The sequence below is a fragment of the Macrotis lagotis genome, chromosome 1 (genome assembly GCF_037893015.1).
Source record: "Macrotis lagotis isolate mMagLag1 chromosome 1, bilby.v1.9.chrom.fasta, whole genome shotgun sequence".
Classification (NCBI taxonomy): Eukaryota; Metazoa; Chordata; class Mammalia; order Peramelemorphia; family Peramelidae; genus Macrotis; species Macrotis lagotis.
Window position 1 is genome coordinate 510232701 of NC_133658.1, and position 7280 is coordinate 510239980.

The 7280-nt window shown below is 33.9% G+C and overlaps 1 long non-coding RNA gene across 1 annotated transcript; it reads left to right on the forward strand.

Moving 5' to 3' along the window:
- The first annotated feature begins 478 nt into the window (after window positions 1–478).
- LOC141520788 (uncharacterized) lies at window positions 479–6832 on the forward strand. Its single transcript, XR_012477733.1, has 3 exons — window positions 479–2818; window positions 3258–3367; window positions 4371–6832. It is a non-coding gene; the product is annotated as an uncharacterized LOC141520788 (long non-coding RNA).
- Window positions 6833–7280: the final 448 nt, after the last annotated feature.

Here is a 7280-nt window from a genome sequence, read left to right on the forward strand (position 1 = left end):
TTTTAAGTGGACTGGAGTAAATAGGCATGAGAGCATGGGGAGAAGTAGCAGCAGGAAGGAATATTGTACAAATGAGATAAGTCAGAAATTGAAAGGTGGATTAGAAAAATGCTACCATAGAGGAATTGGAATGAGGACCAAGCTAATTAGTGGAAAAGCTTGTAGATTCAGGCAGCCCCAGGTTCCCTTTAGAATGTTGGTGGGAAGGTAAATTTGAGTACCTTTTAAGGGGACAGAACATTTATAAACCCTGAAGACAACATTATTAGAATGTAAGTTCTTTGAGAGTAGGAACTGCCACTCTTCTATGTGTATCTTCAGAATTCAACATATAGTCAATAATTAAATAGGTCATTCATTCATTCTTCATTCCAGTATAATTGCCTTATAGAATTAATTGAACATTCAATGAAAATAAAAAATGTTGAGTTTAAAGTCTAATAAATGAAATTACAATAAAATAAGCATGATGTAGAAGTTCTTTATATGCTATAAACATCTAAAGATTTTATTTTCCATCAAAAAAAAGAAAAAATGTTTGCCTTAGTGATTTTTTTATAGGTTTTTTGCAAGGCAATGGGGTTAAGTGGTTTGCCCAAGGCCACACAGCTAGGGAATTATTAAGTGTCTGAGGCTGGATTTGAACTCAGGTACTCCTGACTCCAGGGCTGGTGCTCTATCCACTGTGCCACCTAGCCACCCCAATGATGTTATTAACTGATTTTATATATTTGAGTTTCATAGTAATTCTATGAGATAAAGTAAAGCTGGTATACTTTGCACAGCATCCCTTCCTTCCCTTAAATCCAACTCACATGTCATGGTATTACCTCCCTGATCAAACAATAGCAATTTGTCTGACTTTTTATGATTCTAATTGGAGTTTTCTTGGCAAAGATAATAGTTTTGCCATTTCCTTCTCCAGCTCATTTTGTAGATGATGAAACTGAGACTAAAAGGGTTATGTGACTTGCCCAGGGTCACACAGTAAGTGTCTGAGACTGGATTTTAATTTTTTCCTGATGTCAAATCCAGCTCTCTATCCAGTAGTCAACCTTACTGGCTAATACCTAGCTAATACCCCCATTTTATACATGTTGAAACTGAGAACCAGTGAGGTTAGGTGACTTGACTTAAGGTTCCAAAATTAGTAAAGAATTCAGACTCTGAGGCTCCTGAGTCCAAGTACAGTTATGTATCCACTGAAAAAATGTCCCTTTTTTTTTCCTTTTCTGCCACCAAATTATTTTTTTTGAGATCATTACACAGCAAGTGAACAGGAAATGACTTCCAAGTTTTGCTCTGATCAGCAAAAGAAGCAGCTGGGAAACCTGAGCACACATTCCCCTAACCAGAATTATCTGTTTCCTCCTTGCCCTGAAATTCCCTTTGGTGGGTTAGAATCTTCACAATCATTTGATAGATGCATTCTTAAATTTAGCTTCCTTTTTTTTAGGGGTTAAGTGGCTTGCCCAAGGCCACATAGCTAGGTAATTATTAAGTGTTTGAGGTGGGATTTGAACTCAGGTACTCCTGACTCCAGAGCACCCATTAGCTTCCTTTTTTAATTAAGATATAACCATTCCATCTTTCCATATTTAACTTGTCTCATTTAAACTAAATTCAAATGCAAATATTTCAGTTCTAAAGACCTGAACTTGGTGCTCAAACAATATTAAAGAATGAAAAAGATAAAAAAAAAAAAAGCTTTGTAATACTGTAAACCTACCTAATACTAATCCAAAGAAAACCTAAAAAAAAATCATCTGGTCCAATCCACCTCTAAACATGTTTCTTCTCTATAGTATTTCAGACAAATGACCATTCAGCCTTTTTGTGAAGACCTGGAGTAAGGGAAAACTCCCATGACAGTTGATTCTTCTTTTAGCTTCCACCAAATTCTTTCTGAGACCAAGAAAAATAAGGTTCCATTCTTTTTTTCCTTCAACAAGAAAACCTTTCATATGTTTAAAGATAGCAGCTGTACTTTCCCTCCATGACCCTACCTCCTCCATTCTTCTTCAGATTAAATATCCCAATTCCTTCAATTAATCCTCATGCAGCATGGCCTGGCAACCCCTGCCATCTTGATTACCCACCCACTCTTGAACACTATTCAGTTTATCAACATCTTTTCTAAAAGGTTCAATGACCAAACACAAGACATTAGATTTTATGTTTCTCATATAATAATGAAACCTAGGATTTATTTTGTTCTGCTCTGTGGTATTTTGACAAATATTGAACTTTTAGTCTATTAAATCACCCAGATATCTTTCACACCAATTTTCCTGACCCTAACCATGCTTTTTAAAATTTTTTTATAACCTCATTTTGGAATTATGAAGTTGTTTGAGGAAAATGGTTGGGAGAAGTCTATCACTTTATTTTACAAATGAGGAAACTTCATACCAGAAAGTTGTTTGGATAGTCAAACTACTCATCTACCAAGTGGGAAAGCTGGAATGGAACCCAGACTTTGTGACCTCAATGCTTACATTCTTTCCAATGAACCAGGCTGCTTTGCTCCACTTTGTCTTCTGACCTCTGGGCTGGGTCCAGAGAATGATGAGGAATGTATCTGGGGAGGATAGAAGTCTTCTAATATTTGTAGAGCAGTGATGTCAAACTCAGATAGAAACAGGAGCCCCTAATCTGTACGCAAGGATTCTTATAGTCTACCTACTGACTTGGTTAAAATATAACATATAGATGCTTTATTTTTCTTTTTTTTTTAACATTTTTTTTCCAATTATGTTTTAATTTGGTCAGAAAGTGTATCTTTGAGCATTTGGGAAAGGATGGCCCAAACAATGAGGTTAGTGGACTTATGTCTAAGAGCTGAGGGCAGACTCTCAAGCATTGGGTCTGGTTCCATGTGGTTTCACTGACATTGATCCTTTCTTTGTCAAAGACCTGGTTGATATGAAACTAGATTTTGCTGCTCTGATCTCTTATTCCAAAGTCTTCCCAACTAATTACAGACAAAGCAATAATAAACATGCAAATATGTAATCTATTCCTTTAACATAAATAGGATCTAGTCACTCTTAACTCAGAGATTTATAAGTTTCATTCAATTATCCTTAGGTTCTGGGTTCTGTCTACTTATCCAGATATTGAAATTATGTCCAATTTTAAGAAAAGTCCTTTCGAAACACCATCTTCTACATAAAGCTTTCCTAATCCCTCAATTGCTACTTCTCTTTCTAATTACGTTGTTTTTATTATGTTATTTATAATTTCTCCTGTTTTAGCCTGGAACATGTATGTGGATAGGCCTGCTTGAACCAGCCCATGAGGCTTCTCAGAGTTTTCCCTGGCAACTTCTTGAGACACATATTGGCTCAGCAAAAAAAGAATACAGGTAGGGAGACTAGTGTGTTTGATAAGCTCCACCCCCCCACCCTGTGTCCCCCCCCCTCTCTTTTTTGTCTCTCTCTGTCTCTGTTTCCAACTCTCTCAGCCCATCCTTTCCCCCAGAGTTATAGTAGTACAGTAGTCCTGGCTCATCACCTGAAGACAGCCAGACATTAAAAAAAAAAGTTCCCTTTGTTCAAATGAACAAATAGAACCTTTTGAATGTACACCTAAGTCTTTAGTAAGAAAAAAAAAGCAAGAAACATTTATTTTAAAATCACAATGCCCTCTACTGGAAAATATATGGCAATATCTTTTCCTTTTCCTTAGGATTTATATACAAGATTTGGTTTGATTTTGTGTACTGTTATTGACATTCTTGAGATATGACTAGGGTATGTTAGTGTCTACTATGTTAATATATAAAAACTTTGAGGTAACAAAAAGATCAGATTTTTTCAATACATTTCTATGCTGCAAATAAAGCATTTTTAAGAATAAAACATTTGCCTTTTTTAATCTGATCATAATTAAAAGATTTTTGATAGGACTATGTTTAATGAACATAATATTGTTTGAAAAAGTAATATATGTAAAGAGGAAGAAATAATATTTCTAACAGACAAGCAGTTGTCTTCTACATCCTCCCATTCTATATCCTTCAAACAATGTTTGTTAATATATTTTGTGTAATATAGACAGAAAAGGGGTTCAATAAAAGTTTGTTGCACTTAAAGCTGTCTTTATGTAAACTAATGGAATTTGTCAATGTTGAGTTGGATTTTGGGGTTATGAAAATCATAGTAATTTTTTACAAAAATTTCCTAGGTGTTAATGACATTTATCCCAGTTATAGTTTTAAAAAAACAGATTATTTTCTGTAGAAAGATCAAAGAAGGTCTCATATGTAGAAATTTTTTTAATTACTTCATTATAACTTCATTGAAATTAGCAATCCTTATACCCAGTTGATAGATATTCACATTATTTTTTTGTTCATTTTCTGCCAGCAGGAATGAACTACCTCAGAGAACATGTATTTGGTGGCCTGTTGGAGTCCCTTGAGCTCAGAAAGCAGAAAGGAATAGTAGCGGGACCCCTGTCCAAGATCTTTCATCTCATTCTTTCCTTCTTGTCTCCATCTTTTACATAGGTTGACTACTATTGTTATAACATTCAATGAAGGAGAAACTACCTGAACAAGTTTAACTCAACATTTTTTAAGAATTTGTTAGATACTATGCTGGAGATTGATCATAGCATTCTGATTTTAAGATTTTAGAATAGGAAGAACCTTAGAGGACAAATAAAATGCATTATCAAAAGGAGCTTGTTCAAGACTCAAGGTCATGGTGTCTGTTGTTCCATCATTCAATCCTGTTCAATATTTAGTGATCCAAAGTGCATAGAATTCAAGGCTTTTCTATCCTCCACCATCTCATAAAGTTTAGGTTCATGTTCATTGCTTCCATGGGACTATCTACCCATTTCATCCTCTGCTGTTCCCTTTTTCTTTTGCCTTCAATCTTTTCCCACATCAGGATCTTTTCCAATGAATACTATCTTCTTATTATGTGACAACTTCAATATGTGTCCCTCCAATGAGTAATCTGAGTCAATTTCTTTAAATACTGATGATTTGATCTTCAGAGTCCAAAGGACTCATCTTCTCCAGCACCACAGTTCAAAAGAAGTGATTCTGTGGGACTCAGCTTTCCTTATAGTTCAACTCTCACAATAATATTTTGCTACTGGAAAAAATTATAGGCATTAATTATGCAAACCTTTGTCAGTAAGGTTAGATCTTTGCTTTTTAGTATGCTGTCCAGATTTGACATAACTTTGCTTCCAAGGAGCAAGCCTTGTTTAAAATTTCATGGGTGTTATTACTATCTGCAGTGATCTTTGAGTCCAAGAATATAAAATCTGACAATGCTTTCATTTCTTCTCCTATTTGCCAAGAAGGGATAGTATCAGTTACCACAATCTTGTTTTTTTCCATGTTAAATTGCAAGCAAGCTCTTAGATTTTCTTCTTTCACCCTCGTTAAAAAGGTTTCTTCATTTTTCTTCACTTTCTATCATCAGGATGAGACTATCTGCATATCTGGGATTGTTAATATTTCTCCCAATAACCTTAATTCTGGCTTTTGATTTGTCCAGTCTGACATTTCACATGATGTATTTTGCCTATAAGTTAAATAACTAGAGTGACATTATACAACATTGGAATGCTCCTTTCCTGATCTCAAACCAATCAGTTGCCTCATGTTTGGATTTGTTACTTCTTAGCCCGTATTTAGGTTCCTCAGGGACAAGTAATGTGATCTGGTACTTTCACCTTTTTAAGGACATGGCACATTTTATTATGATCACACAATCAAAGGCTTTAGTATTATCAATGAAGCAGAAGTAGATTTTTTAAAAATTCCTTTATTTTCTCCATAATCTAGCAAATATGAGCAATTTGGTCTCTAGTTCATCTTCTTCTTTGAAAACCAGCCTGTTCTGGTAATTCTCAGTTCACATATTGCTGAAAACTTGCAGGTATGTGAAATGATGTTAGTAATTTGAACATTATTTAGCATTGCCCTTAAAGATGGAGACATAAATGGATCTTTTTCAATTCAGTAACCACTACTGATTTTCCAAATTTGCTGGCATATATAGCACTTTAACAGAATCATTTTTTAGGACTTAAAATAGCTGGAATTCCTTTACCTCTACAACTCTTACCATTGGCAATGCTTCCTAAGTCTCACTTGACTTCATTCTCTAGGATGTTTGGCTCTACCATACCATGCCATAGTGGCTATCAGTGATGTTAAAATCTTTTTTTGTATAGTTTTTCTATGTATTCTTGTCACTTCTTCTTAATTTCTTCTACATTTGTTAAGTCCTTATCATTTTTGTCTCTTATGCCAATTTTTTGCATGAAACACCATTCCCTTGTCTCTTAATTATCTCTAATTATCTTGAAGAGAGCTCTAGTCTTTTCCATTCTCTTTTCTCCTGTCTTTGCATTACTCATTAAAATAAGAAAGTCTTATCTCTCCTTGCTATTCTCTGAAATTCTGCATTCATTTGGTTTTATCTTTCCCTTTCTTCTTTTCCCTTTCCTTCTTTCCTCAGCTGTTTGTTAAAGCCTCATCAGACAACATAATCTATACATAATATATTTTCTAGGTTTTTGTCAATTTTCCAGATTTATAATGAAGCTACAAAATTGTCATTGCCTATATGTCCTATTTGGCCCTCCAGTTATTTACTGACCTAGATTTCTATCCCAATTCTCTGTCAACTTCACACCCAGATACCATATTTGTCAAGTGAAAATCTATACCAGATCTAAAATAGGCCTAATGTTTAGTGTTCATTTTTTTAAAAAAAAGATCAAGAATCAATTTTCTTCTATAGCTTTCAACTTTCTACAGCTCATACTAAATAGTTTTATATTAAAAAATAGGCAATTAACAAAAGAAGAAAAATACCTCCCAAAATAAAAATTTTTGTTATAGCATGCTTATGATGATTCACACAAAACAAGATTTTCAAAACTATCAATAATTTCTTTCCTCATTTGATTAAAACATTTTATAGAATTTCTTAAAAACAAAAAATTAAAATATGATATCTTCTGTTTAATATACTTACTCAAAACTATGATGGTTGTATATAGTCTTGAAAAATTTAGATTCTAAATGAAACATTTTTAAAGTTACTTTTTGAAAAATAGGGAGATTATAAATTAGACAAATCCCCCCCCAAAATTTTAAAATGTAGCATCTTGGACTATAAGAAGGAAATTTTCCATTGTGATCCTTATCATGTAGGAAAAGTAATTTTTTATGAAATTTTATTTATAGCTGTCATAGCCTTAATTCCTATTATCTCCCACCATGATTCCTTTACTGTGGGCAA